A 15,537-nucleotide genomic window follows, 5' to 3' on the forward strand; every position below is an offset into this window, starting at 1 on the left:
AAAAAAAAGGCCCCCCCAAATGGTCCTTTCCCCCCCCAACCCCCAAACAAAAAAATCCCCAAAAGGGCATAAAACCTAAAAATTTAAAACCCCACCCCAAAAAAAAACCCCCCTAAAAATACCCCCCCCCGCAAAACAACATCTGTACTCTTAGGCTTGTGAAAGATGCTACAAAGAACAAAGTGGCCATAAGGCCCAATAAGCACAATGGAGTCAGTGTCTGAACTCTACTGCATCCTCACCCAAACTGCACCTCGACTTCCCTGGCCCTATAAACTCAATTCACTGACAATGGTACCATAAGTGCTTCTCGCAGTTTATGGAGACCCCCTTCAGGGTCTGCAACAACAGAAGCATCCAAACTAATGATGCAACCAAGCAGTCACGTAACGGGGGGAAGAGCAGCCAATTATCCAGAGATCAGGTGCAGAACACATGAAGGCCCTTCTACTGAAAGGTATCTAGAAGAATATCACGCAACTTGGCGAATACTCTGGCCACAAAGGACAGACCCAAATGGCAACACTATGCAAGGAACCTAATACTTATCCAAAGTAGAATGGACCTGCTTTTTGGACATCCCAGATACTGGTGAGTCAAAGAACGTCCACCAAGACCACGCAATCACTCACCAGCAGTAAGACTATTACCACCTGGAAAAAAATCACCATTAAGAAATTCAATCACAAGTGTCTGTCACGGCTGCCAAGGTTCTAAATGGGAAGGCAGTCCCCCATCCACTTTAAAATCAGAAATAAGCAAAGTAGAAGCCCTTGTCACTGTTCGGAGCATAGAGGAACTCTACGGCTCCTTTGAAAGAGCAGAGCTTAATTTCTCTAAAGCAATCTGCAGAGATGGTTTGATCACTGAGTAAATGCCGTTGCGTGAGGGGGGGATTCTGAAGCCTCTCAGACATGGCAGGAGGTAAATATATCCAACAGTGTTTTGTAATACTTGCCAATTTGGTGAACTGGCCCCTCCATGGACAGTAATCAGGAATGGGGCTGTACGGCTGATCAAACTGTCACTGTCAGCATAGGTAAGGAAAGCAACACTGTCTATTACATGTCCTCTTCATTCTACAAACGTGGGATTTGCTAAACCAAAAGTCTATATAGGTATGCAAGTTTAAAAAAAATAAGTAATTTAACGTTCCATCTGAGTTGTTGCTTTTCATTTGTCTTCAACCTGAGGGACTCTGATCTGGCATGGATCAGACTCTGCTGCATACTCCAGCATCAGATCCAAAGACCAAGCTCCTCCCCTACCCATAATGCCCCAGTCTCCCTCCTCCCTCAGATAGAGTTTGTTGCAGAACAGAAGCATCCCAACCTAAACAGTCATGCCAATAAACCTAGCACAAACCACTAAAAGGCTTATCAAAGGGTGAGCTAGACAGGAGAGGGGGTCTATGCCTTTTCCATCTGGTCAACTACACAGCCCACTCAAGGCAAGGGGAAGGCTTGAGGGATGCTTGATAACAAATGAAAAGCAACAACACAGATGGAACATTATGGTAATTACAGAACTTATTTATCTGAAGTTGTTTTCACTTGATCTTCAACCAGAGGAACAAAATCCCCAGCTACCAATAAATCCTGGGATGTCCTCATGGAAGGATGTTTCACAGCACGGCTGAGCAAAAGGATGCCCTGCTCCTGAAAAGATCAAATTTATAATGGGAAATAAATGTGTGCAATGATGCCCAGGTAACCACAGAGCAAATACCTTCTAACGAATCCCTGGACCAAAAGGCCACAGATGTAGCAACACATCTGGTGGAATGTGCCTGGATATGTCCTGGTGGAGATGATCCTTTGGCTTGATTGGATTGATTCAAGTCATGCTGAGAGGCCCAGAGAGAAAAACACTTCCATTTACTTGAATAGACCTTCCTGGTAGAAGATTTGCGAGCCAGTACCAAGATCTTCTTAACAGGAGATGACAGCCCGGGAGTCCTTGATATCACCGAATTGGAGCAGCCAAGCCATGAGCTTCAGGCTGACCAAGTCTGGGTGAGGAATCCCTGAGGGATGTGTAATCAGATCCGGAACCAGATCTAGCGTCCAAGGAGGACACATTAAATGAGACCATAGAGTGAGGAACCAAACTTGGCGAGGCCAGAAAGGGGCAATGAGGATCATGGAGCTCCCCAGCCATCAAGCTTTCTGAATGAACTTGGGAATTAAATGAAGCAGAGGATACGCATACAGTAGACCGGAGAACCAAGTATGAACTACAGTGTCTCTGGGGGACTCCCTGGAGGGGAGCTCAGAGCGAAATAAATCACTGCACTTCGTGCTAGAAGGAGAGGCAAAGATATCGTAGCATGGCTGACCCCACTTTGAATCCTTCCGTAGTGGACAAGATCTTTCTAAGGACCACTCATAAAGCATCAGAATAGAACAGCTGAGCCTGTCTGACAAAATGGACTTCCCCGGAATATGCAATGCCAGCAGAAGCCAGCCAGCAGAGATCACCCACTCCCACAATCTCATGGCTTCACTGCAGAGAGGATGAGATCTGGTCCCCACCCCTCCATTTGTTGATATACCATACGGACACGCTGTCTGTCTGTATGGCAATAGTCCCCAGAGGAAGAAAGGCATGGAGAGCTTGCAGTGGCAAAAGCACAACCCTCCTTCTCCAGGACATTGATATGCAGACTGGTCTCCAGAGAGGACCATGAGCCTTGGGCCGTTCTTCCCATGCAATGCCCCCCCCCCCCACATAAGCACAGAAGCATCTGTGGTCACAGTGATCACGGAGGAGGGAAGAACAAACTGCAGACCCTGAAGGAGGTCCAGGTATTGCAGCCACCAAGAAAAGGCAGCCCCTGTCAACACAAGATAGTTCGAACAAGATATGACAAGGGAAGATCCAGCAAGGACCACTGAACTGCTAAGGTCCACTGAAGAACCCTCATATGGAGACGTGTGGTTTGAACAACAGTGATTGTGACTACCACAGACCCAAATGCTCAAAGAACTGAACTCGCCAGTGGAAGGTGGGTTTGGAAAATGTAAAGCACATAATGACAGAGCAATAACAGTCTGTGCAGAGGTAAAAACACCATGCCCTGAGTAGTGTCTAGCCGATCACCTATGAAATCCAGTACCTGCACTGGTGCCAGTTGAGACTTGTTGGAGTTTAAGGTAATACCCAGGTATTGAGCATTCTAAAGGAGATGATCCCTGGCCTGAATCAGTTGATGCCTGGAGGGAGTGGAGAGAAGTCAATTGTCCAAGTAGGGGAAGACCTGAAAACCCTGCAGCCACAGGTGAGCCGCCACTATTGCCATCACTTTGGTAAACACCCAGGGGGGGCAGTGATGAGCACAAAGGGGAGCGCTCTGAACTGAAAATGATTGGCTCCCAGCCAGAAGCAGAGGAACCTCAGAGCTCCTGCCCATCTTTATATGGTAGTACACGTCCCTGGAGGTCCACAGAGCACATCCAGTTGTTTATCTGCAGGAAGGACAGAATAGATGGAAGGGTGACCATCCGGAATTTTGTCTTGGCAACCAACAGGCTCAGGGTTGAGAGATCCACAGATAGATTAGGTTCATAGATTAGCAGTAGGCTAACTGCCCTTGTGGGCCATTTTAAGCATAGCCAATTACCCCACGTAAGAATCAAACCCCATGCTTTATGCCTCTAAGGTAAGCAACTTAACCATTACACCACCTCCCACCCCAGAATGGGTTTCAAGTCCCCCATCTTCTTTGGCACTAAAAAGAACCTGGAATAAATTCCTGATGGGATTGGTCTGGGGACGGGGGGGACGGGCTGGATGACTCATTCTGCAGGCAGCCTGGTAACTTCTGTGGCTGCCTCCTCTAGTTGACCGGGTGGCATGTCTGGGAGGTGTCTGGGGGGAAGGGAATCAAGTAACCTCTGGATATGATCTATAGAGCTCAACAATGGTTTGTAATCGACTCCCAGGATGTTGGGTGCAGAAATAGTTGCCCTCCAACTGCCTCCAGAGGCGAGCAGTCAGGCAATCCCAGAGGGTTGCTGGAAGGGTCTGTCCAGGAAGGAGTACAGAGACCCTTGGTTCTTCGTAACCCCTCTGGAACAAGAGTGGCATCTATCTTATCCACCTCTGCCTCTGAGGGAAAGCGAATCCTAAGCATCTTGGGAAGAACTGTGAGACTTCCAAAAGTACTTTTTGACCCCATGCGGATTCCTTGTGAAGGATCATTGTGGGGTGGAGAAGCAGATCCACTCCTCGTTGCTCTGGACTAATATATCATGAACTGTTTTTCCAAACAAGGTGGAACCATAATAAAGGCATTTGTGAAAGACACCTTAAAGGGCTCCAAAAAGGCAAAACTCAGGAGCCAGGCATGATGCCTAATGGCCACACCTGTTCCCACAGCCCTAGAGCCACCCTCAATAGAGTGTGAGAGGAGCCTCATGGATGTATTAGAGATGGAAGTGAGGGTGGGAAAAAAAACTCTCTTCAGCGGACATGGACCCTGAAGCAGACTCCGCGATCTCCTTGACCAGGTCCCTCTGCAGTCTGATTACATGTGCCAAGTAATTCAGCGCATGCTAGGCAAAGGTGGCTGACTCATAGCTCAGCTTCCCAAAATGATCCATCGCCTGGGACTCTGTGTCTGGAGGATGGACTGAAGAGCTCACCTGGGTGAGCTCCTTTTTGGTGGCCGCTGCAACCATCATGGCATCGACAGAGGACTCCTTGGATGAGTGGGGCTTATCAGAAAGAGTGCAAAGTACTCTATCCGGGCTCCTGGGGCAAAGCTCAACTGTATCCAGTTCCTTCCATGCCCTAGATGGGATAAGAGCTACTAGGAGATCTGCAGGGGGGGGGGGGCACCCGGGAGGTAGAAGGTCCTATGCTAAATGCCTCCAGAAAAACCAACTCATCTGGGTCAGGCTTAAGGATAGACCACCCACTGTGCTGACAAAGGATCTCCATGATGTCTCCAAAGGAGACATCGTCCAGGGGTGATTGGGGGCAGGGATGACAACCCTCCCTTTCCTCAAAGTCGGTATAATCTGTGAGAGACTCCAGAGGGGAGTCTAAGTGCCTCCTCTTACACGTATGCTTCTGAGGGGGCTCCTCATGAGGAAATTCCAGGGAGGACTCGGAAGCCTCAGAATTCCCATGGGAGAACCTCCTGGGGCAAACTGGCAACAGGCTGCCCCAAGGGGGCAGGATGGCAGACTCCGGTCCAGAAAGAGTGAGCCAGGATAGACTCAGAAGACGAGTGTGTAAAGGGTCTCGAAGGAACCAAGAGAACCCTCTCAACCACCTCGAACACTGAGGGCGAGCGGATCCCCAAAGTCTGAACAGCCTAGGCTGGATCTGCAACCCCTTGTGCAGAGGGGGGAACCAGCCTTGGGGCTCCAAGAAGAGGGGATGACCCTGAAAGCCTTGAAGTCGACGGCATCCCCTCAGATCAGATGCAAAGGCTACAGCTCTGAGAGTCAGTCTGCTCTGAAAATTTTGGAGCCGAGCCACTTAGGGAAATGGTCAGAGTCGAGGTACCAGGGAGCATTGGTGCCAACCCCTCGACACCCAGGAACCACGGACACAAGGACTCCAAAACCGGGGGTCGGATTGGAGAAGGAGTAATTGGGAGAAAGGCAAACTGCATGCTCCCGGTCCCAGAGGGGGATGCAGCAGGCAAGACTCCCAGTTGAATCTGGGCCCAAAGAAACTTCAGCATCATCCTGTCTATCTTGACATCAGACAGGCTCCAAGAGGACTAGATAGAAGAGCTTACCGACCCAGGCCTGTAGCGGCGCCAGGGGAAGCAGAAATTGGGGACCGATTCTGGGGAGGTCTCCGGCTCGAAGAGCTTACTAATCCGGACCTGCAGTGGTGCCAGGGGAAGCAGAAACTGAAGACCGAGCCTGGGGAGGTCTCCAGCTCCGGGGGAAAATGAGGAGACCAGATCCAAGGAGAACTCCAGGCCAGATCTGTGTGGAACTTGGCTGGGGTTTCAGCCAAGGAAGAGCCATCTGGAGGATTGCTTCCTCGGCCCATCCTGCTCTTTTGAACAGGCATTCTCTCTTGGAAGGAGGTGGAGTCCCAGAAGCTGGGGCGGAAGAAGAGGCCCCAGTCAGAAGGGGAAGAAAGCCCTTCAGTACAAGCTTGTTCTTCCTGTCGATCAAAGGGCGGAGGATGAATACCACGCTGATCGAACAGGAGGTGCCTAAGTGGGGAACGTCCAAACAGACAATGCAGAGTGTGGGCATCAGATGGAAGGAGCTTATGCCCACACTCTGTGCACCTCCTGAAGCCAGGTTTAAGGGTCTCAGCCATGGCCAGGAAGATGAGCACACTCACACAAGCACACTCTAGAGAAAGGCAGAAAAGGAAAGAGAAGAAAGCGTTTTTTTTTTTAATACACCAACTCCTGAGCGCAAATGGATTGGATGGGGTTAGAAAGGATAAGAATAGGTCAAAGATGATAAAAATAGAGAAAACAAAAGTGCCAAAACAAACTTACAGACAAGTAGAGCTTGGAGCAAAGGATGAATGCTGCTGGTCAAAGAGAGCAGCGAACAAGATCTGAAGGGAGGAGGGAGACAGTACAGTTGCGTACACTTACCATAAATGTAGATGTTAGAGTGTCTTCACTGTTGCAGTCATGACTGTAGGGTTCTCCCCTGCCGGCAGGCAGTCCTCGGTCGGCCAGAATCCCAAAGACTGGGTCCGGCGTCAGCTGTTCAGCCATGCTCCCTGACGTCAGAGCGTCAGGATTACAAAGCTGACAGCCGATGCCATGTTCTCCAGTTTTTCTTGCCCCAGATGTCAGGAGTTCCAAAATGAGTAAGATCCCATACCCTTTGCAAATACACCTCAGAAGGGGGGTGAAAAAAGGGACCACACAAAAGAAAAAATAAGTGGGGACAGGAGGGAGGGAAACCCAGACTGCAACAGTGAAGACACTCGAACATCTACATTTATGGTAAGTGTACACAACTGTACTATGTTCATCGTGTTTCACTGTTGCAGTCATGACTGTAGGGTTGAATCCCAAAGCAGAATAAAAGGGAGGTGGTCATAAAGTAGAGGGGGCGGCTAAAAGGCCTTGCAAGACAGCAGAAGCAAAGCCTGCCCTAGACTTAGCGTAAAGAGGTAGATTGTAGTGCTTAGAAAAAGTATGCACTGAACTCCAAGTTGCAGCTTCCAAAATGTCCTTGGTAGGAACTCCTCTGAGGAAGGCAGCTGAAGTGGCAGCAGCTCTGGTAGAGTGAGTCCCTATAGTCCCTGGGATTTGCTTTCCATGGTGTGAATAGCAAAAACTGATTCCATGAGCAATCCATTTGGAAATGGTCTGTTTTGAAAAAGCTTTACCTTGGGAACTTGAAGCATAAGAAACAAACAATTGCTCTGATTTCCTGATGTCCTTGGTTCTGTCCAGGTAAAAACGTAGTTGTCTGTGTACATCCAAGGAATGCAAGATCCTTTCCCCCTTATTTTGAGGATTGGGGAAAAAAGTTGGCAAGTGAATAGTTTGATTTAAAGCCACTTTGGAAATCACCTTAGGCATGAAAGTAGGATTAGTCCTTAAAGACACCCTGTCTTAATGAAAAATAATATAAGGTTCCACAGCCATGAGAGCTTGCAACTCCGAAACTCTCCTGGCAGAGGTCAGAGCTAACAGGATGGCTGTCTTCCAAGATAAAAACTTTATGTCAGATGTGGCAGCAGGCTCAAAGGGAGGTAAACTGAGTTTTTCCAAAACAAAGTTGAGATCCCAAGCAGGAATGGGAGGAGATCTAGGGGGCCTTAAGTTCTTAGCTCCTCTGAGAAACTGTCTCATGAGCTGGTGGGAAAAGATAGGAGGGTCTGTATTATAATGAGCAGAAATAGCAGAGGCATGTATCTTTATGGAAGAGAAAGAGAGACCCTTATGTAAGAGGTCTGTCAGGTAAAGTAAAATCAGAGGAATGTCAGGAATAAGAGGGTCCGAATCCTGAGCCTGCATCCAGGAACAAAATCTTTTCCATTTTCCTGCATAAGATTTTCTAGTGCTAGGCCGTCTGGCTTCCAAAATGACATCCATAACCTGCTTGGGTAGGAGAGAATGAATCATAGACCCTGGATTAACCAGGCCGCCAGGCTGAGAGTTTTGACATGGGAGTGCAGAACCTGACGCTGGTGTTGGGACAGAAGGTTCGGAGTCTGTGGTAAAACCCAAGGGGGGTCCATAGAAAGGTTTTTCAGTGTTGGGTACCAAAACTGTCAAGGCCAATTTGGGGCCAGCAAAATTATCACCTTGGGCTTGTCCTGTTTGATCTTTAATAACACCCGTGGAAGAAGGGGTAGAGCCGGGAAGACATACCCAGAGAGGTTTCTCCAACTGAATGATAGTGCATCCACTTTCCAAGCTAGTTCGTGGAATGTCCTGGTGCAAAAAATCCGTAGTTGGTGATTGAGGTGGGATGCAAAGAGGTCTATGTGAGGACATCCCCAGACTGCTGTAATCATCTTGAATATTTCGGTGTCCAGCATCCATTCGTGTGGGTCCGACAGGTTTCTGCTCAGACTGTCTGCCAGGAAGTTTTGCTTCCCTGGTAGAAACTGAGCTTGAAGTTCTAATTTGCAAGCTAGAGCTGTGTTCCACAGATTCATGGCTAGTCTGCAAAGGGGATAGGAATGTGATCTGCCTTGCTTGTTTATGTACCACAAAACTGTGGTGTTGTCTGTCCGTATCAGTAGTTGCCCTGGTTGTAGAAGATTCCTGAAAGCCAACAGAGCGTTCTGAACGGCTAGCATTTCCTTTAAATTGATATGCAGGTGCTTCTGATCCTTTGTCCAAAGGCCCTGCAGACAGTTGCCCTGCAAATGGGCTCCCCATGCATAATCTGAGGCATCCGTGGTTAGTATCTGACTGGCTGGAGGCAGACTGAAGGGTTTCCCTTTGTTTAGAGTACATGCCTTGGACCACCAAAGGAATTCCTTTTGAAGACAAGGCAGGACAGTGATCTGTATGTCTAAACTGTGGCAATACTGAGACCATACACTTTTTAGGTACCACTGTATTTTCCTCATATGTAGTCTTGCATATGGTACGAGAAGGATGCAGGAGGCCATGTAACCCAAAGCCTGCAAGAATTTCCTTGCAGATAGCGGAGTTAATGTTGCCAAGGTTTTGAAAGTTGAAGCCAGCTGTAATTGTTTTTCGTATGTCAGAAATACCATCTGGGTTGTTGTGTTTAGAAGAGCACCCAGAAAAGTTGTCTGTTGCGAGGGTGTCAAATTTGACTTTATGTTGACAGTGAATCCCAGGAACTTGAGGAGTTTCTGAACAAATTCTAGATGCTGGAGTAAGACATCCTTGCTGTCTGCCTGAATAAGACAATCATCCAGATAAGGGTAAATTTGAATTCCCTTGAGTCTGCAATAAGCTACTACTGGAGCCAGGCACTTGGTAAAGACCCTGGGTGCAGTAGACAATTCAAAGGGCAGCGCAGAGAATTGATAATGCCTTGCTCCGGCCTTGAACCTGAGGTATTTTCTGCACTCCTGCCTGATGGGAATGTGTAAATAAGCCTCCTTTAAATCCAAAGTTACCATCCATGCATTTTTGGTCAGCACTGGGAGTAGCTGCTGTAGAGTAAGCATCTTGAATTCTGGTATTTCGAGAAAAGTGTTTAAGACTGACAGATCCAGAATGGGTCTCCATGAGTTTTGCTTTCTGGGGACTAGAAAGAGCCTCGAGTAAAAACCTTGTCCCTTTTCTGAAAGTGGAACCAGCTCTATGGCTTTCATAGCCAAGAGGGCTTCCACCTGGTTTAAGGCCTCTAACCATTGATGTTTTGGTAGATCTGGCCATCCGCATGGTCTTGGTAGGGTATGAAAATGGAATTTTTAACCTCTGGAAACCACATCCAGAACCCACTTGTCTTGGGTTATACGATTCCAATTTAGGTGAAAGAGAAAGTTTTCCTCCGAGAGGGGCTTCCAGGCAAGAAGTTCCTGCAGCCCAACAGAGGGAGTCATTGAGCCTGTTTTCTATGAGCTTGTGGTCTGTCCTCTCCTCCCTTAGGGGTGGAAGCAGTTCACCGTCTTGGTCTATAAGAGGCTTGCGTTTGAGGCCTTCCTCGGGAGTGCCTGTATCTACCCCTCTGAGGCCTGTCTCAATTGAGAAAGGACCAATTTTTTGTAGGCCAATTCCTACTAAATCTGGGTGGCTGTACTTGTAAGAAATCCTTAACCGTTTGCATGGATTTTGCCTTGTCCTCCATCTTCTTTATCACCTCTTCAGCCTTAGATCCAAACAAAACATTATGCTGAACAGGAGCATCCAATAACTTAGCTTTTACTTGATCTGGCAAGTTTTGTTCCTTTAACCAAGCATGCCTTCTAATGACTGTACCAGAGGCAGCAGCCCTACAAGAAGCCTCTAAGGCATCGAATCCACAGTTAAACCATGCTTCCCAACTTGTTCAGTGGCATGCATTAAGTCATGTAATTCCTTATCATCTGCACAGGCGGAAATGGAAGTTAGCTTTTGTTTCAAAACAGACAGAAGGAATTGCTGGTATTTCAGCATATGAAATTGACAGCTTAAAGCCCTGATAGAAGTGTACACTTTTTTGCCCCATCTTTCTAAATATCTGGAATCCTTCTCAGTGAGAATGGGGTTTTTAGCAGAAGCACCCTTAACCCCCTTGGGGCCCTGAGAAATGGTTTCAGGATCAGCAGTAGGGTTCTTGTATAAAAACTGGTGGGAATCAGGAACCCTATAATATCTGTCTGGCTTAACAGGAGCTGGAGGAAGAGAGTCAGGAGTTAAGTTAGCCTCTGAAAAAGCATCACCCACAATATCCAGAACAGGAGTAGCCAGGGGTCTATGTTGGGGAAGAAGAAGAAAATCCCTTAGTCTTTTCTTAGATTAGCGTACTCCTGTCCTTCCCAGTGAAAATGTTCCCTCATTTCATGCAAAGTTTCCCCAAAAGAGAAATCCTCAGGGGGAGAAGCTGAAGGAATGGATTCCTCAGCATCAGAATCCTCATAAGGAGGGAAAGAATATTCCTGGTCAGAAGAAGAAACTGAAGAAACAGAAGCCTGATCAGAGGAGTCATAATACACTTCCTGCCTTGGCTTTTTATCTGGAGGGGGATGTGAACCCCTAATCAAAGTAAGTCCTCCGCCATCTTAAGTAACTGTTTCTGAGACTTGGGTGCCGGATCAGAAGAGACCTGGGCTGCAGTCTTTGATTTGGAAGGAGTCTTTGCCTTTGTCTTTGGCTTTGACTTTATTAGAAGCTGAGTAGGCCCGAAAACCACTTCGGAAGCCGGTACCTGCACAGCGGCTCCGGACCCATCTGAAGGAGCATTGTCCGAAGGTCCTGCAACAGAAATATTCAAAGGCCTAGTTGGGCTCCTCGTGGGAGTTCGTTTCGGCTATCGGTTCCGAAATGGCCGACGACAGGGGCTGCAAAAGCGCCTCACTGACGACGGACGAACTTGAAGCTGGCTCTGCTTGTACAACATCGTCTGATTTGGACCTCGGAGGCCTGTCTTTATCCTTGCGTCATTTGTGAACTCCGGTAGCCGGAACCGTATCCGACGACATTTTATAATTAAAACACCTACCGAAGTAATGAAAGGCAAAATCGTACCTTCGTTTAATCGTACGCTGATTGAATCTAGCACAAAACCAACAACTAGCTACGTCGTGGTCAGGGCCTAAGCAAGGAATACAGTAAGAATGAAAATCCTTATGAGGTATTTGCTTCCCACATGAAATACAATTATTAACTTTTTCTGACATCGGACTGGAGCAAGAAAAAGTTTCAACGGGTACTTAGCTTTGAGTAGGAGAAGAAAGTCTTCGGACTGAAGTACGTTTATAAAAAATTGTCAGGAGTCAGCCGACCGGCACTTGCGAACTGCTATCACTGCACGGCAAGAAAGACTGGAGAACATGGCGTCGGCTGTCAGCTTTGTACTCCTGACGCTCTGACGTCAAGGAGCATGGCTGAACAACCGACGCTGGACCCAGACTTTGGGATTCTGGCCGACCGAGGACTGCCTGCCAGCAGGGGAGAAACCCTACAGTCATGACTGTAACAGTGAAACACGATGAACATCTAGTCAAGCCTCCAAAAGCAAATTCTGGAGGCTAAAATAGCCTCCCAAGCTAAGGATAACCATAAGGCATTTTTCATTTACCTTAGCTAGCCTCCCAAGCTAAGGATAACCAGAAGGCATTTTTCATTTACCTTGGGTATCTTAAAGGCAACACCCAACATTGTGCAGAATTGGTTGTAGATGGCATCACCTACACTTAACAGAAGATGTACCAAATCTGCTGGCCGATAAATTCAGCTCAAATTTCACCTTCTCATCCACCTCAGGTTACCCATCATATAATAACCCTCCACCATTCTTCTACCAGTCATCACCAAACAGGTCGCCACTGCTCTCTCTAAAACTAAACACTGTTTTGACAGATCCCCAACGATATTCCAGGATGATTCAAACAGCCTGAAACAGGATCTATCAGCCCATTAGGATCTTTACCCACAGCCTCTGGACTGGCTTTGTAAATGGGGTGCAGGACAGCAACAGCCACCCCTCTATGTAAGAGGGGACCATCAACTGTACTGGAAAATTGCAGATATATCAGCTTTACTAGTCTTGCATGCAAGGCCATGGAAAGAATAAACATGGATCTGATAAATAAAGATGTAGGACACCTCCAAACAGTGGACCCAATCCAATTTGGCTTTGTCAAGGGCAGATTGTGCCTACTAAACCTGGTAGACTTCTTTGAGAAAGTCACTAGGGCCATGGATGAGGGTAAAACGGTGCATACTACCTACCTTGACCTGGCCGAGGCATTTGACAATTCCCCACTCAGGTATTATAGGTAGGGATTTATGCCCAGGTTGTGTGAATGTCTGTCAGCAGTTGGACAGCCAAATGGTTAAAGGACAGGACACACATTGTTAAAGTGGGTGAATCCAGATACAGCAAGAGACCAATTACTAGTAGTGTGTGCCACTGGGCTCAGTGCTAGGACCTCTCCTCTTCTGAATACACTTCTAATTGCAGAAGGCCTCTGGCTAACAAAGTATGCCAATGACTACAATCTGAAAGCAATCACTGAATCCCAAAATGATGTATATTTCTTTCAAACGGGTCTGATTCAGATATACGACTAGTGCCATGGCCTCAAACGAAATGCAAAAAAATGCATAATTATACCCTTTGGGAAAGTCAAACACCCCAGCAAATACAGTATTAATAGTACACCCCTGAAATTGGACTCAGAAGCAAGATATCTAAGTACACAGTTAAAGAGCACCCGGAACTTTGACAGCTATGTGTCCACAGTGGTGAGGAAGTCAAATGTGGCACAACTTATAAGTACTGGTATGGCATCCAGATCCAAGGAAGTTATAGTCACACTGTACTCAGCCCTCATCAGACCAGTAACAGAGTACAATGCACCTTTTTGCATGTACTTGATTAGGCACTTACAACAGCTGGCGCGATCTCAAAGGTTCCTCACAAAGAAAATACAGGTTATAAACATGTCCTATGTGGATAGACTGAAATCCCTATCCCTTTACTTGTCTCCTACTGATTAAGGGGTGACCTATGCCTAACCTACAAGGCACTCACAAATCCAGCCCTGATGGAACTGTTCCACATTCGCAAGACTAACAGCACGAAGGTCAACCGGCCTAGAGATCTAAATCTGGTCTGTGACTCAAAACAAAACTTGTTGGAGAGACAGATGTGTGTCTCAGCCATTACCCTTTTTCTGGAACAGGCTTCCTATTCACATTAAGCAGAGCCCTTCCCTGGTCCTCTTCAAATGCAACTTGAAGCAATGGATGGGGAATCCTAAGTTCACTCCTGGGGTAGCAACTATGCTCTTTATGGATAGGGGCAGTCTGTAAAATACTCAAAGGCACAGGCACAAACCTAAGCCATCCTCTAACTCTTAGGAATCACTGGTTGTTCAAGTGTTTACCCAATTTATCACACAACAGACTAGTTGTTCAAGTTTTTTAAATTAGTTTGTTAATATTATTTGTTTTAATGGTTTGAAGAAGCAGGATAACCACGAAAGCACTTACCAAGTTTATAACAAACATATCTGTAGATTTGACCGGCCTATTTTTTTTATTTTCTATGTTGTTTTTTGATAATGTCCCAGACTAACTGTTCCTTCACATTTTGTACCTTCAGAATATTCTCTCTGTTGCCTCAAAACAGGCCATTTCAATAATGAGAGTTTTTTCTAGCAAAACCGTACAGCCCAATACGTTTTTATTGTCAAATCTAAAGCTTTGTGCTCGACTTCCAACTCTTATTTTCTGCTTGAGAAAACTGCTGCTGTTCTAAAGAAGCCATTTTACTTTAACTTAGCTATACTAGCCACTGCTGTCTCAAAACTGTCAATTTAGTCAAAATCAACTGCAACTTCTGTGATCAAGATGTGGCTAATTTATCATTATCTTGATTTTCAAGGTTACAAATTACTGAACGTTTTTATTTTTTGAGTGTACAGGTGAGCAGCTTGCAAAATGTTAGTAACTAATTTACTTTTGGCAATTTCAGAACCATCTGCTTTCTTATTTAAATCAATATCATGCAAGTCAAGGTCTACACCAAGCTGCAATTTAAGCCTGTTTCTGGACTTTTAGTGTGAGAAAGGTGCAAGCTTAGACTTCAGTGCTTTGATAAACTTCCATCTCTAGGAACACAGTTAAGGCCCTCTTTCAGTTCTGCATAATATCGTAACAAATAAATGTCCTTCGGACCAGGAAGATTAATAGTTGCAAGTGGTGCTTTCTCCTCTTGATTTCTGTTCAAGTATTTTTTTTCGACACTGTAAATATGTCCGAATTCAGCAGTTCATTCTATCCTGGAGAGCTTACAATATTACATACAATGCTTAGGATGTATGCACTAATAAAAAAGAAGCTCAGTATTTCCCTACGTTATCTACATAATTCACATTTGGCTGTAATCTACATTTTGCAGTCTGCAAAGGCAGTAGCTGAAATAAAGATGCTGATGCAAATAAGCCTATCAGAGACACACCAGTGAGCTACACTGACTGGGAATGATGGCGAAACACCGGAGGATTGTTTACTAACCTATCAAGAAAGGTTGCAATGCAATTAAAAACAAATCCAACCATTAAAACTTATAAGAAATTAAAAAAAACACACCTTCTAAAAGCAAATGAATGGGTCACACTGGAAAGGTAAAAAAAAAATCAGAGCTGGGAAAGCAACAGACAGCAATCTGCAACATCAAATATGATTTACATGGCATAACCAAAATCCGTTTCAGGGAAGCGTTCACTGCTTAGCATCATCTGAGACGCAATTTGAACATAATACTACTGTCTGTAAATGGATGCAGATAAATTTAAGGAACAATGAAAAAAAAAAACAGACAATCCACAACAGTGTTCAGTTCAAGAATAAGAGAAAGAAGGAAAAAATTGCCCCCTCCAAGTTTTAAACTGCTTATCCTTGCAATACTGGAAAGGCTTTTAAGATGCATTTGTACTTGTGAT

The 15,537-nt window shown here is 46.0% G+C and overlaps 1 protein-coding gene across 1 annotated transcript in view; it reads right to left on the reverse strand.

The window, feature by feature from the left end:
• The window catches only part of RPF2 (ribosome production factor 2 homolog), a 651,328-nt gene that overhangs the window by 446,460 nt on the left and 189,331 nt on the right, over nt 1-15,537 (reverse strand). The window lies entirely within an intron of this gene.

Source organism: Protopterus annectens, chromosome 2.part1, assembly GCF_019279795.1.
Source record: "Protopterus annectens isolate FY-2018-M chromosome 2.part1, PAN1.0, whole genome shotgun sequence".
In the NCBI taxonomy this organism is placed as follows: Eukaryota; Metazoa; Chordata; order Ceratodontiformes; family Protopteridae; genus Protopterus; species Protopterus annectens.